Source organism: Antechinus flavipes, chromosome 2, assembly GCF_016432865.1.
Source record: "Antechinus flavipes isolate AdamAnt ecotype Samford, QLD, Australia chromosome 2, AdamAnt_v2, whole genome shotgun sequence".
Lineage (NCBI taxonomy): Eukaryota > Metazoa > Chordata > Mammalia > Dasyuromorphia > Dasyuridae > Antechinus > Antechinus flavipes.
The window spans coordinates 344,331,825-344,348,002 of NC_067399.1; the positions used below are offsets into that span (position 1 = coordinate 344,331,825).

Consider the following 16,178-nt stretch of genomic DNA (forward strand, 5'->3'; position numbering starts at 1 on the left):
CACTTTAACAACAATACTATATGATGATCAATTCTGATGGACATGGCCCTCCTCAACAATGTGATGAACCAAATCAGTTCCACAGTGATGAATTGAACCAGCTGCACCCAGGGAAAGAACTCTGGGAAATGACTATGAATCACTACATAGAATTCCCAATCCCTCTATTTTTGTCCACCTGCAATTTTGATTTCCTTCACAGGCTAATTGTATACTATTTCAAAGTCCGATTCTTTTTGTACAGCAAAATAACTGTACGGACATGTATACATATATTGTATTTAACTTATACTTTAATATATTTAACATGTATTGGTCAACCTGTCATCTGGGGGAGGGGGTGGAGGGAAAGAAGGGAAAAATTGGAACAAAAGGTTTTGCAATTGTCAATGCTGAAAAATTACCCATGCATATATTTTGTAAATTAAAAGCTATAATAATAATAATAATAATTTAAAAAAAAAAAGAAAAGCTAGACTGTGTATCTCTCTCAAAGAGTTTAGGCAGGTCTAAGGAAGTGCCCTGAGGCTTAGCAAAAAACCTGAAAGCAGTTTGGAATCCTCTTCCTTTCCAGACAGCCCCCGTGAGCATGCAAAAGCATATTTTTGAGGCTTTTTCAATTAAAAAGGGCTGTGACAGGAGACACTGCTCTAAGGCAGGATGACCAAATCAGGGAAACTAAATCCGGTTTTAAAATGTAAGGGACAAGCAAGCTTCCTGAGAGGGCTGGAAGCTTCGGCTCCTTTAAGAGACAGACAAAGAGATCTGGGATGGGTGTGGCCCTGCTTCTCCCGACTGTCGGTAAAACTTCTGTTAACCATGCAACCATGCAATTTAAAAGTTGGGTGAAATTCTGGAGAACAATTTGGAACTATGCTCAAAAAGTTATCAAACTGTACATACCTTTTGATCCAGCAGTATTAACTGGGCTTATATCCTAAAGAGATCTTAAAGAAGGGAAAGTGACCTGTATGTGCAAAAATGTTTGTGGCAGCCCTTTTTGTAGTGGCTAGAAACTGGAAATTGAATGGATGTCCATCATTTGGAGAATGGCTGAGTAAGTTGTGGTATATGAATGTTATGGAATATTATTGTTCTGTAAGAAATGACCAGCAGGATTGTGAATACAGAGAGGCTTGGAGAGACCTTTCTCCTCAGGTTATTTTTACCTTATGTCTAAGTCTGGTTTTTCTTGTGCAGCAAAATAACATAGATATGTATACATATATTGTATTTAATATATACTTTAACATTTAACATGTATGGGTCTACCTGCTATATAGGGGAGGGAGTGGGGGAAAGGAAAGGAATAGTTGGAACAGAAGGTTTTGCAAGGGTCAACACTGAAAAAATTACCCATGCATATATCTTGTAAATAAAAAGGTATTAAAAAAAAAAAGTTGGGTGAAAAATTTTTCTGGAGGTTTGAGAAGATAAGATTGAGTCCCCAATCTCCCCACCATATAGAACCCCAATAAGGGAACAGGCTAGGAGCATTTAAATGACAGGTTACCAAGCCAACAAGGCAGAGGAGAGGTCGGAGACAGTTCCTCTGTAATGGAGGAGCGGGAAGAGAGACCAGAGTTGCAAATCGGGAGTGAAGGAGAAAGAAATACAATTTTCTTACTCCGCTACTTCCCGAATAGCGGAGGTTCCTATGCTGTGATGGAACTGGAGCAAGGGGGAACTTGACCAAACCCCAAACTCCCGCTGGAGGACAGGACATTGGGAAGACGGCTCAACCCCTGTAGTTCCCAAGAGTAGCAGCCAAGAGTAGAAACATGTGTCCAAATCTCGCTTTAATTCCATGACCTTTCTCCTTGGCTACAGCCTGATTTCTGTCATTAAAGACTCCTGCAGCTGTATGTTACAGCCGAGTGGGAGAAGCTTGAATGTTCAAGCTTGGCTTTTCTAGGTTTCTCCGTTTATCTCCCCAGTTCAGATCAAAGAGGGTGCAGGCCTTGGATCCCCGAGAAAGTTGGGTGGGGTCCCCAGAATAATGGCCAGGTTTCTCCTAGGTCTGGGGAATGTGGTTTGTCTTTGAAAGAGGCATTTTCTCTTGAAGAGTCTCCGCAATTTCTGCCTGAGGGCAGAGCTTAAAATCAGAATCCTGAAAAAGCTGGAAGATGCAGGATTCTGGTCAAGTGAGAGAAAAAGGAATTTAGGAGTGCCTTGAGATGCAAAGGAAGCCCCTAAGCATCTTAAGCTTTCCAGTTAGGGGATTTTTCTCAAGTCAAATTGGTCTGTTTCATTTTGGACAGGAAAAAGCTTTAATTTTCCCCAAATTCTATAGCATCTCATCTCTAGACATAGCATCTCATTTCTAGACATCTCTAGAGATAAGAGTGTAACAAAAGGAGGCCTTTTGTCAGAGAACGCTGGTATTTTCCCCCAGGAGAATACTGCTCGAGCCAGGGGCTCCAACAACCCAAATCCAGTCTGGGTGTCCACTACAGAATAGAGGGGAAAAAGTCCTTTACCCTGTCCAGATCTTCGGAGATTTCCCCATCAGGGAACTAAAAATGATGAAGTTTGAATGCCCTCAATTCCTGGTGATCAATTGCCTGGTAGCAATAAGAAAGTTGTTACAATCCCCTTTAATCAGCAGTAGGTTTAAAAGTGAAAGAATTCACTTATTCCTGAATTATTAACTGCAAAATGAAAGTTTATTGTTGGATAGAAATCAGTTTGCCAAAGGACTGACTTCTATAGTGACAAAGACCTATTAGGGAAATGGAATTTTATGCTGAGAGAATCAGTGGGCAGGGTTTTAGCAAATTGCTTGGGCCATCTGCAAGAGCGCAAGGAGCTAGTCCAAATACTGCCTTTTTAAAGGAGTCTTGGGGCTTCAGGACTCAGGTTCCCAGGCTTAGATTCTCATCAGTTTTCAGCCCGGATTTCCTATTGGAATTAACAACACTTCAAAGAAGTGCCTTTTGACCAGGATTTCTAATTAAATCAAAGGTTCTGGCATCCCAGAAAGATAACTTATCTGGGGGGATATGCCTCCCCAGGAGGGGCTGAGATTCCAAAGGGATCACAGATCACAAGGAAATACAGTTTCTTAAAGGGAACACAACAGTTTCCCTCCCTCTTCAGGATCTTTGAGGTTAATCTGGGTAATTAAAAGTCAGAATGTTATAATAGTCAGTTGCTCAAAATTGTTTTTAAAACAAACCTGCTATTATTGGATACAATGTTGTCTTTGGTTCTGCTCATTTCACCCTTCATTATTTTGTTGAGTTTTCTCCATGTTTTTCTAAAATCGATGAACTCATCATTTTTTTAAATAGCAGAATCATGAACATATTCTACAATTTGTTTAGTCATTCCTTAAATGATGGGTATCCCTTCAATTTCCAATTTTTTTGATGCCAAAGAGAGCTGCTCTAAATATTTTAGAACAGATAGATTCTTTTACATTTTCCCTAATTATATTAGGAATCAGACCTATTAGCGGTATTGATGGGTTAAAGGATATAATTTAATAACTCTTTGGGCATAATCCCAAATTTTTCTCCAAAATGGTTGGATTAACTCACAGATCTACCAACAATGAATTAAGGTCCCCACTTTTTTATATCCCCTTCAACATTTGTTACTTTCTCCTTCTGTCATTTTAGCCATTCTGATTGGTGCAAAATGCTATTTTAATGTTGTTTTGATTTATTTCTTTAATCAGTTATGATTTTAAGCATTTTTCATATGATTATAAATTGTTTTGATTTCTTCATATTGTTCATATTTATTGTTCAAATCCTTTAATCAGTTATTAACTGGGAAACAACTTGCATTCTTATAATTTGACGTTCTTTATATATTTTGAGAAATGAGACTTTCACCTGAGAAGCTATAAAAACTTTCCTCCAGTTTTCTGCTTTCCTTCTGATTTTGGCTACATTTGTTTTTATCTGTACAAATCTTTTTAAATTTAATACAATCAAAATATCTTCCAACACTATCTCATTTGGCAATATAAATTATTTAACTTATCCATAAATCCAATAGGTCTTAAATGTTTTCTTGATCTATTTTTTTTTAATGAGACACTTCACATTTTCTTCTATTATTTTTCATTCTTTGAACTTGGTTTTATAGTTTCTTGATGTCTCATAGAATCATTAGCTTCCACTTGTCCAATTCTAATTTTTAAGGAGTTATTTTCACCAGTGAATTTTTGTATCTCTTCTTCCATTTGGCCAATTTTTATTTTTAAAGTGTTATTTTCGTCAGCATTTTTTGTTTTGTTTGTGCCTTTATAAAATTTTCATAATTTTCTTTGTTTTCATATCTTTACCTAATTTTTCCTCTACTACTATTTGATTTTCAAAAGCATTTAAAAAATTCTCTTTCAGGAATTTTTGTTGCTTATATCCATTTTCCCTATTTTTGAGGCTTTGTTTGTAATGGTTTTGACTTCTTCTGCATTTGTATCTTGATGCTCCCTGTCACCATAATAGCTTTTTATGGTGAAATTCTTTGTTGTGCTCTTTGTCATTTTCCCAGCCTATTTCTCGATTGAATTTATTACAATTCAGTTCTATTCCCAATGTATAGGGGAAAAGAAGCACTGCATGACTTTTTCTTTTGGTATTGCTATTTTCAGAGCTAGTCCTATAGGTTTGAAAGTTTTCGATTCTTCCATAAGAGAAAGATGTGATTAGTGTTCTCTTCCACTGGAGAGAGATGTGATTAGTGTTCCTGGTCTATATATACCATGGCTCTTAGGAAAAGTTCCTGATTGCTTGGGACTACAATGGATATTGCCCTTCAGAATCTCTGCTTCTTTGGGCCTGAAAGTGGTATTAACTCCTCAGGCCTATTCCCTTTTAACCAAAAGTGCTCCTCTGTCCTTGAACTGTGACCAGGAGGTGGTATAGGCAATGGAATTGCTAACTTCTAGTCCTGTATCTAGGGCTAGCACAAGAATCTCCTGCAATCTTTTACTGTTTGCCAGCTCCCTTTAGCATTTCTGGTTTGATCACTCCTGAAATTGATGTTCCTTCTGTCACTGCTCCCCAGTCCCATCACTGATATTGCTGCATGTGGACTCTGAGTCCATCCCCATGTCACAGATCTCTCCTTCCAACTTCATAAATTGTCTTGGTCTGAAAGAAATCTCATCCAGACTTTTTGTTGCCTTTGCCTCTCTACATTTGATTAAAGGCCTTATTTAAAGTTGTCTGAAGGGAAATGTTGGGAGAAGTTAGCTGAGCACTTCCTCTACTTCTCTATCTTGGCTCTACCCTTTGCCCTTTGCATCTCTTCAGATTTATCTGGGTTTTCTTCTCCCTGGGATCTTTGGTAATTTCAATCTCCCTCTTTTACCCTTCCCCCCACCCCCAGCTGTTCTCTCTTGCTTCCTTTTTTGTCTTTAATGGCTTACTTGAGGGATAAATGTCAAAGAATGTTTCCTCCCATGTTGGGAAATTCATGGTACACCAGCTAATACTGTGTTTCCCCAATAATAAGACACTGTCTTATTATTTTTTTGGACAGAAAAACACCAGAGGGCTTATTTTCAGGGGAGGGCTTATTTTAATGAACATTGACAGCAATTTTAATAAACAGGCAAATGTGAACAAAAAAAAGTACCTTTATTCAATAATGATCATGTCATCTTCTTCAACAACATTGTCATAAGTGTCCATACCCTGAATTCTAGCCTGGATATCTTGCGCCTCTATTTCCTTCAGAAGAAGTGGACCCAATCTGTCATGTCCAGCAATATAGCTCTCTTTAAATGAACATGTCTTGTCCAGGTAACCTGCTCGTAGTGCCTTGGCGACACAGCTGTTAGTAATTTGATCCCATGACTTCTTCACCCAAGTCACGACTTCTTGCAGACAGGGCTTCACAAAGTTTCCACGCTGATTTCTTTCCATTCTATTTTCAATGTAGTCATTGACTTCCATGCGCAAATGGTCCTTGAATGGCTTGTTTATTGCAATATCAAGGGTCTGGAGATAAGCAGTCACTCCTGCAGGAATCATTACTTGATTTATTCTTCTCTCTGCAAGGAAGTTCATTTCTTTAGCGCGGTGAGTGCTGGCTGAGTTCTTCTTTTATCCTCCATCATGCCCCCTCACTCCCGCTTACATACCGGGCTTTTATGTTGTCCTGCCTCAGCTCTCCTCCGCGGCACTGCTCTCAATGGCGCCAGCAAGCAAATCACTGGGGAAGAACAGGATGACACGCTCACTGCTGCAGCTCTGATTGGATGCAGCTCAGAGCGCGGCATGCGTTTCACCCCGGGGAGGTGGGGGGAGGAAGGGGACGGTGCATACAGAGGGTACCGTAATGTAGCGTGTAGCGCAGGGGATCATCTTCACTACAGTAGCAATCTCAATAGGGCTTTTTTTCGGGGGAGGGCTTATTTTAGAGGAATCTTACACAGTAAGGGGAGGGCTTATTTTCAGGATAGGTCTTATCAGGGAAACACGATATGTTATGGGGGGAAAGAACTGGAATGCCACAGAGAAACCCTTCTCTCAAACTCCAACACATGTACAATGCAGACACACATGTAAACACACATGCAAATGTACAGATGCATGCACATGCAAAACATGCTCACACTCACACAATGCACTACACACAAAGCACACACATGCAGACATACACACATGTACAAATGCACATGTATGACCACACACAATACACACGTACAAACATGCACCGACGCATGGACACACATTCTGTCCCAATAGCCCACAACTATTATTTTTCTGGCCTGGGACCAGCAGAGAGCTGCCATGCTTGTGCCATAGCATTGATTTTTGTAGTTTGAATCTCTGAGATTCTGGGAGAAAAGGTGGTGAGATAATGTTGAATTCTATTTCCAGCCCAGATATGTACCCTACCCCTTTCCATTTGCTTTTCCTGCAGAGATCTTCTGCAGCATGCCAGTCATTGCATTAGCTACATGTGATCTCAGTGAATTTAAGTCTAGAGGACTAGTCAGCTAGGTTCTTCAGGGTTCTAAAGGAAGGGAGAACTGTGGATTAGGCTTTGTTGCCAATCAGATGGAATATCAAAGTCTATTATTAAGCTTTTAATTTTCAAAACTTATGCACAGATAATTTTTCTATTTAAGTTTTTTTATTTTTCAAAGCATATGCATAGATAATTCTGCAACATTAGTCCTTGCAAAACCTTGTGTTCCAGTTTTTCCTTTCCCTCTCCCCTAGATGGCAAGTAGTCTAATATATGTTAAACATGGTAGAAATGTTAAATCCAATGTATGCATACATATTTATACAATTATATTGCTGTACAAGAAAAATCAAATCAGACCAGAAAAAAAAATGAAAATAAAATGCAAACAAAGAGATTATGTTGTGAACCACACTCAAGTCCCACAGTTCTCTCTCTGGGTATAGATGGTTCTTTTGATCATAAGACCATTGAATTGGTCTGAATCATCTCATTGTTGAAGAGAACCATGTACATCAGAATTAATCATCGTATAATATTGCTATTACTGTGTACAATGATCTCCTAGTTCTACTCATTTCCTTTAATATCAGTTCCTGCAAATCTCTCCAGGCCTTTCTGAAATCATTCTGCTGACGATTTCTTATAGAACAATAATATTCCATAACATTTATATACCATAACTTATCCAACCATTCTCCAACTGATGGGCATTCATTCAGTTTCCAGTTTCTTGCCACTACAAAAGGACTGCCATGAACATTTTTGCACATGTGAGTTCTTTTCTTCCTTTAAGATCTCTTTGGGTTATAAGCCCAGTAGAAACACTGCTGGGTCAAAGGGTATGCAGAGTTTGATAACTCTTGGGGCATAGTTCCAAACTGCTCTACAGAATGGTTGGATCCATTCAGTTCCACCAACAGTGTATTAATGTCCCAGTGTTCCCACATTTTCTCCAACATTCATCATCTTTTCCTATCATCTCAGGCAATCTAAGGGGTGTATAGTGGTATCTCAGAGTTCTTAATTTGCATTTCTCTGATCAATAATGATTTAGAGCATCTTTTCCTATGACTAGAGATAGTTTCAATTTCTTTGTCTGAAACCTGTCTATATCATTTGATCATTTACCAACTGGAGAATGGCTTGAATTTTTATAAATTTGAGTCAATTCTCTATTTTAGAAATGAGGCCTTTATCAGAACCCTTGAATGTAAAAATGTTTTCTCAGTTTATTGCTTCCCTTCTAATCTTGTCTGCATTAGTTTTGTTTGTACAATCAAAATTATCTTGTGATCAATAACGGTCTCTACTTCTTTGGTCACAAATTCCTTCTTCCTCCACAGATCTGAGAGGTAAACTATTCTATTTCTTCTAATTTGTTTATAATATCATTCTTTATATGTAGATCACGAACCATTTTGACCTTATCTTGGTATTCAGTTTTAAGTGTGGGTCAATACCTAGTTTCTGCCATATTAGTTTCCAATTTTCCTAGTTTTTGTCAAATAGTGAATTCTTATTCCCAAAAGCTGGGGTCTTTGGGTTTGCCAAACACTAGTACTATAGTCATTGACTATTTTGTCCTGTGAATCTAACCTATTCCACTGAAAGGCTTGATATCCTAAATCATGGAGCTAGCTGGTTTATCTTTTTATACATAGTTTGTTTTGTAAAGATTTGAGAGGTCCAGGGGATAAGAGAAGTTAGTCTATCTTTTTTATGTGCTTTGAAGTTTTTCTTTTCTAATTCTTTCCACTAGTATTGCCATTTAAATTATATCATTTAAACTCTTTAAAAACTCAACTTTTCTAGGAATTCTATTTTCTCTATGGGCAAATTATTTTTTTGTTTGCATCTTTGCTGTTATTTTCTTTTGAGTTTGTGTCAGGTATTTAGGCATTATAAAAGGTTTTTTGCTTTTTTTTTTTAAAAAGTCATTCTAACAATCCAGACCAACGCTTCTTAAAGTATGTGTCACAACCCATATAGGGTCATGTAATTGAATGTCATCATGAAATCATAATTTCATCATATTATCATAAACTTATTTAATGTTTGATTTGTGTACTTATTGTACATACCTGTATACTTCAGTTCATATAAAACTTAAGCAAAAAGAGGTTGCAAGTGGAAAAAAGTTGTAGTTCTGATCTAGACAACATGGCATCACTGGCTTCCTAATAGGAACTCTTTCTAGGCTTTCTGTGATTCTGGATTGTCTGGATGATGATCCTGACCCTGATTTCTTAGGTGGAGGACTCTAGGTTAGAGATTCTAGGTCCTGAATATAAAGTGCTCCAGGCCTGAGTTATTGTCCTTGACTAGAGGCTGAACTTGATTATTTTTAGGCCTCCTTATGCTACAAATCTAGCTCAAAGCTCTTAGTGCTTAAATTCAGCTCCTGCCTTCTCTGGGAGATTCCTCGTTGTTTCTTTAAGCTAGGATGGAACTGATCAGTTTCCAGAATCTCAGACTTCTGCCTCAGGACTGAGTTCTGGGAGCCTAGTCAGTTGAGAAGCTCCTCCAGATCTCCAGATCTGGCTGAGCTGATGATCTTGGCCACAGGCTGTGAGCATAATGAATAATGCATACTGAATTCTTGCTTCTAATTTGATCCCTTGGTGATGGGCCAGGGGTCTGCTGTCAGCAACCTACACTGTTGCTTTAGTTCCAAACACTGAATCTTTGATTCTATACTACCCTTATCAAATACAGTTTCTGTCCTGGTCACTAAACTGAAGATCAAATTTGTGATATTAAGCTGGAAAAATTTGTAGTTTCTCCTTCAAATTCCCATTTAGTTGAATGTTCTTAGATTGCTGTTAAACTGTTTTCCCTGTTTTCAACTACTTATAGAATAATGGAATTGTTTTTAGAATATTTGATAGAATCCAGGTACTTGGATTTGTGTTGTTAGCAGGAGGAAGCATGTAGGCTTTAGTGTCAACAGGGGCAGTAGGCATAAATATGGGCAGTGGACAGACATGCAGGCCCCAGTAGTAACTGACAGCAAAAGATAACAGGCAGAGAAGGTAAGCATAATTGCTTACTATAATCTAGACCTGACTAGTTCCTCTGCATTGCTTCTAAAACTTCCCCTAATGATCATTTGCACACAATTCCTCTGCAAGGAAAACCTAGAGAACCAAGGGACTGTGGAGAAGGAACAACAATAAGATGACATTAAATTGTGGGCATATAGCCAAATTAAGTATTTTACATCTCAAAGATTTTCTTCAATAAAACGAAGAGATTGACAAATTAAACTTGTAACTAAACCCCCCCTTCAATATTTGTCTGAAAATAAGGGGGAGGTTAAATTGGGAAATTCTTCAGAGGCTTTTCATAGGATGTATTTCTCCTTTAAATTTTTTTTTTTTTACTCTTCTAGCCCCCACCTCCCTGTCCCACTTCCCTACCGGAAAGATGGAGGTGAAGGAATCTTTAGTAGTATAGGGCAATTCTTCCTGATCCATAATGACAACTGTAATCATTTTTGCTGCATCCCTGATATTCCTGATGTTGCTTTCATTTATTGTCACCTTTTAAAATTGAGATTCATTGTCAGTTGCAATCTTTTGGTATCACTCATCATATGGATAATCTTTTAGACCTGGACTTTCCTGGGACTCTCCTAGATTCCTTCAGGGAGTTATGTTGTTTATTCTATTTTAGTTGGCCTTTGGTTTTCCTTCTTTGATGCTGCCTATTGAAGGTCACCCTAAGCTCATTTAAGCAGTTCTTTAAAATAGAAGTATCAAATATAAGGCCAGAACCACATTAAAATGTAATTGGGAGACTTGTGATGGAGTCTGCATCCATAAAGAGGACTATAGTGACTGAATGTAGATCACAATATAGCATTTTCACCTTTTTTGTTGTTTTGCTTGCTTTTTTCTCTTTCTCATTTTTCCCTTTTTAATCTTTTTTTTTTTTTTTTTGCAACATGGTAAATGTATAGAAGAATTACACATGTTTAACATATATTAGTTGCTGTTTAGGGGAAGGGAATAGGGAGGAGGAAAAAATGTGGAACACAAGGTTTTGCAAGGGTGAATGTTGAATATATTTTGCATGTATTTTGAAAATAAAAAGCTATTGTTAAAAAACAAAACAAAATAAAAATCAAAAGCTGTTTTTAGGGAAAATCTAACAAAATAAATATACTCTAAAATGTCATCATGTAATTTCCTAAAGTCAATATGGGTTCCGAAGTGATCCTTATGTATACTTTAGGGATCCTATTTCTATTTGAGTCTGTCACCACTACTCTGGAAGACCTTCAGGAGTATAATATGATGGGAGCGATACTCTAATTCTCATCCCCATGCAAGTAAAACTAGTTTTTCCTTAATAGGTATTGTTTTTCTTAAAAGGTAAGGATTGTTTGGCATAGGTTGTTGATAGCACTTTCCACTCACCTAAATACAAAACAGTCACAAGGTTCCTGGTACACTCAGATTTTTGCCTAGTGGATCATGATGGGTAAAATTTACTCAACTAAATTATTCTCCTCCTGCTCTCTAAGTAAATTTTTAAATAATTACTGAATGATCTATGAAGTGTTTCATATCAAATCTAAACTATCAGTCATCTGGCCTGATGTCCAATTAAGAACATTCATCCAGTCCTAATTTTGACTACAAATAATTATGTTGGGCTAAATTCCTCATTTTGTTCGAAGGGGTTGCAGCATTCTGTAACATATTACAGAGGTGCTTATCAAATCTTTTTTTGAATATGCTATTAGTTAGCTGCATATTCAAAGTTATTACTTGACACTTAAAAAAAAAGCCATGAAAAGATGGTGTAAACACACAGATGATAAAAATATTCCTAATAACATGTCAAATCAACATGCAATAACAAAGCAACAAATATGTGCCCAGCACTATGCTAAGTGTGTAATATTTAGCTAAAAACTAAATTAGATTGCAGAAGGTGGGATTTTTAGCTGGGATCTGAATGAAGTCAAGAAAGTCAGGAAAAGAAGATTAATTCTAGGAATAGGGGAATAGCTGATGAAAATGCAAGGAACTGGGAAATGGAGTGATTTGCAAGGAGGAATAGCAAGGAAGCCAGATAGCAAAGAATGTGAGATTTAACAAAACTGGAAAGTTGAGAGATAGAGGGATTAGGTTTTGAAGGACTTTGAAAACCAAACAGAAGATTTTATATTTGAAGCTGGACGTTATCACGTATGCCCAGGAATTTATTGACTAGAAGGATAACATGGTTAGACTTGAACTTTAGGAAAATCAATTTAACAGCTCAGTAAAATATGGATTTAAGTGGGAAGAAATATGAGGCAGGGAGATCAGCATGAAGATTATTGTAGTAGTCTAGGTATGAGGTGATGAGGTTATGACAGTGTTATGAGAGGAAAGGTACAATCAATAGGAATTGGCAAATGAATGAGATGAAGTGAAGAGTCAAGGATGATACCTAGTTTGAGTGATTAGGATTGTGGTGCCGTAGACAGTATTTAGAAAAGTTATTTCATGAAAAATTTCACAAAAGAATCCATAAAAGATATGATTAGGAAAGTAGAGGTAGCTGGAAAAAACAACAGAGAGCTGGTACAAGCTTTGGTGGCCACATTGAAATACTATAACAACTCTGTCAACAAAAAATTATAATTATTAAAAAAAATACTGTAACAATAAAGTGAAATTTCTTTTGTGTTCAGCAACTTCTCTGAAGAATTTGTGCAAGATGATATATGGAGTTGTCATTTATATTTATGGATATTTAGTTGTATTATAGTGATACATGATGAAATCATAGATCCATCAGTTATGAAAAAAACTTAAATCATGCAGTGCTATGTAGCAGAAGATGCCTGGAGTTAGAAGAGACTAGGGTTCAGATTTTAATTCTGACATTTACTAGTTAAGCCTAAAGGAAACTCACTTAACTTTTTTGAACCATGGTTAGCTTCATTTATAAAATGGGCATCCTTATTGAATATCTTTATTTTTTACCTACAGGTAAATATTTTCTTTTATTATTTACTGAATGATCATAGCATTATCCTATATTTGCATTAATTTATTTTACCAGCTTTCTGTGATGATCAAATGAGAAAAAATATATACTTACCAAAACCATCAAGAATCATAAAACTATAGAATACTTCACAAAACTATTTAAGTTATCAGCTATTTTTATGTAAGATTTATTAGAATAAAAGTTAAATAGGTTAAAGGATAAGTAAAACTTTGTCAAACAATATGTAAATGTCTCATTTTATTTCATTATTGTAACCAAACTACCATGGGGCCAGTCTGAGTCAGAACAAACCCACAGCAAGAGACTAATTATAAACACCGTTCTTCATGGAACACAAAGAAGCTAATTGGTTCATGTGAGAAATCACAGTCATGATCTTGTATAGAGTAATGACCTCTACAGGCTTGGATTAGTATAACAGCTTGATAGTGGGTCTGCCTCATCTCTCCCCAACCTACTACTAATGAGTAAAATGATTTTCCTAAAATAAATCAGATCCAACCATGTCATCTGCCATGTTTTAAACTAGTTGGTAAATTCAGCTAGTGAGAGCAAGTGGATTATATTCCATAATCTTTCTCTCCTAGCCTCCCTTAGAAAGCTGAAATGGGGGAAATTTCTGCTCATTTTATGTCTTGCTTTTCCGTCTCTCTCTGACTAGCAGTAGGAGGGAAGTAAATCAACCTAGCTGCAACAACAACTGGCTGTATTTTTTATGCTCTCTGATACTAATATATCATGGAGCAATTAGTAGTGAACTCTTGAGAATTTGAAAGACTAACTGAAGTGGGAAGTATGATCATAAGAAAAATGTGGGGAAGGAGGAGATCAAGAAGGATAAGAATTCTAAATTATTATTTTAGGGGGAAGGGTTTATAATATCTGAGGATATGCTAAGACATATTGACTAGATTGCCTATGAACTTGAGAAAGCAGGAGATGAACCTGAATGGTGTAGGTTAACAAGTACATCCCTTAGCTTTGTAGCATTGCATCTAGCTCTACACTGCATCACATCGATATATCCCTACAGAGAGAAGAAAAAAAAAACTTTAATTGCTCCCATAACCAACTATTTCACCTAACAAAATAAAAAAGGTTGAGGAAGGGATATAAAACTTGAAAGGAAATAAATTGCATGTCTCAGGGTAACCATAATATTCCACAGCTAGTGGCTTTTGAGAAATGCACAATGACAAAAAATTCCTCAAACTCTCATAGGGAAATATGGCTTAATTTTGGATCATTGCCATAACATTCTGAGGATCAGAAATTTTGATTTCCCACCTCTCATGGGAATTCTTCCCAAAAGCAGAAGACCAATCCATATTTCTGAAAATTAAGCATGGATGATACTGAAAATGAGTATTACAAAATAAAATTATGCTGTAACACAGAAAATACAGAAAGTTAACAAAGGGGGTTAGACATTGCTTTCTTCCCTACTAAAAGATGAGAAATGGTGTTTAAAAGATTTTAAATTTCTTTAAAGGAAAATGTTTAATATTTTAAATATTAAAACAAGCTTGATATTATAGGAAACTACATTTATTTTTATGAATATAAATATTCCCTCTCAAGATATGCCTCAATTACAGGGAAGAGAGAAAGCATAAACCTCTCTATCCAGAAGCAAAGGTAAAGAAAAAACTCATGCTTTTACTACAATCTGTCAGGGGAATATTTTTTTTTTGAGGAAAAAAATAGTTCAACTTTTCTCCAGTGATTTTTTTCAACTAAAAAAAAATAATTCTCTATTAGGAAACCCATGACAGAGTAAATATTTCAGCTGGTATCCAATATAAACAAAGAAAATATAAACTTCCTAAACCTCTCCATGGAAGAGGAGCTTGTAAAAATCAAGCTTGTAAAAATTAAGGTTTATAAAAATAGAAAAACTCAATTATGAAACAATGATAATTTACTTTAATTGAAAGTCTAGCAAGTAACTATACAAGTTTAAAAAGGGAAATAATAAAAATTAATTTTAGATAAATTTTAAATAAAATATTCTTTAATGGCATGATTTCCAATCAAGATGTTTCTCCACTGTAACTTTTAATAACTTTTGGGAAACTGTAATAAGATGGAATTATTTGAACAGTACCCAGGATAATCACCACAGATATACACTAAATAACAAATAAATTTATGGCCAATTTTAGAGTTGCTCAAATAAGGATGCACAAATGTTACTTACCTAGTAACTGACAGTTAAATCGAGCCTGAATTACATATAGGGTGTTACTTGAATATGAACAGGTGCATCCCATGAACATATGCAGTGCTATAGAAATAAGTACAATCCTATAAAATCAAAATTGTAACATCTATCAATACACAATCTTCTCATATTAAAAAGAAAAGATTATGCTGGCCAGAAGGTCTCTAATTTAAAGATAAAACAGAATAAGCAATCTGATCTTTCTCAATGTATAGAACTCCAAAATATCAAAGACACTACACTTCATGTGATATGGAACACTTCTTGATGTGGAACAAAATAAAACAGAACAAACTTCTTCCATAGATGGATGAATGTTTTCCATGCATTGTAAAATCATCAAATCAAATGGACATTATAGTCTTTCACTCTTTTTCAGGTAAAAAAAATGCTTTGCATTCCAAATATGAAGAAACTTTAAAAACAGTTTAGAATAAATGTCCAACTATAAATAGGGAGAAACTTTCAAGTACCTTCAGTCAGTTATTTGAGATGTTTGTTTTTCCTGAGAACTGAACTGGACCCAAAGAAATAAATAGGCAAAGGAAATGACCCAAGTTCATGGGAATTTCTAAACTTGAAAGAGAATTGCTTCAGCATTGCTAGGATCTCATTAATAGTTTTTTACAGTAAAGGTTTCTTAGTGAATGCTACATAATATGGTCTTATTTTTTTTTAATCTTCAAATTATTGGTTTACTTTATATAAATTTATGGAAAACCCAAAACAGACAATATGATGGACACTTATGTGTCTGTGAACACACACACACACACACACACACACACACACACACACACACACAATGCATGCGCACGTGATGCACACATATAGATAAAAACACAAGGAAAATCTGAGATGTCTTTACAGTACTATTCTGAAGAGATGAAATGGAAGGTGGGGCAGATGATTCTTTTCAGGCTAAAAGATACCTTTTAAACATCTCATTCTCATGTGATATATTTATAAGAATAGAAGAGGAAGACTGTTAGTTCCATGGCTT

At 36.1% G+C, this 16,178-nt stretch overlaps 2 long non-coding RNA genes across 2 annotated transcripts in view; one reads left to right on the top strand and one right to left on the bottom strand.

Moving 5' to 3' along the window:
• Window positions 1-513: 513 nt before the first annotated feature.
• Window positions 514-16,178, top strand: part of LOC127549712 (uncharacterized) — a 93,645-nt gene continuing 77,980 nt past the window's right edge. Inside the window, exon 1 of the long non-coding RNA XR_007950695.1 lies at window positions 514-1,057. This is a non-coding gene — a long non-coding RNA (uncharacterized LOC127549712). The remainder of the gene's footprint in view (window positions 1,058-16,178) is intronic.
• On the bottom strand, window positions 5,516-15,938 carry LOC127549713 (uncharacterized). The gene is made up of 2 exons (XR_007950696.1): window positions 6,104-15,938; window positions 5,516-6,013 (listed from the first exon to the last, which is right to left on the bottom strand). It is a non-coding gene; the product is annotated as an uncharacterized LOC127549713 (long non-coding RNA).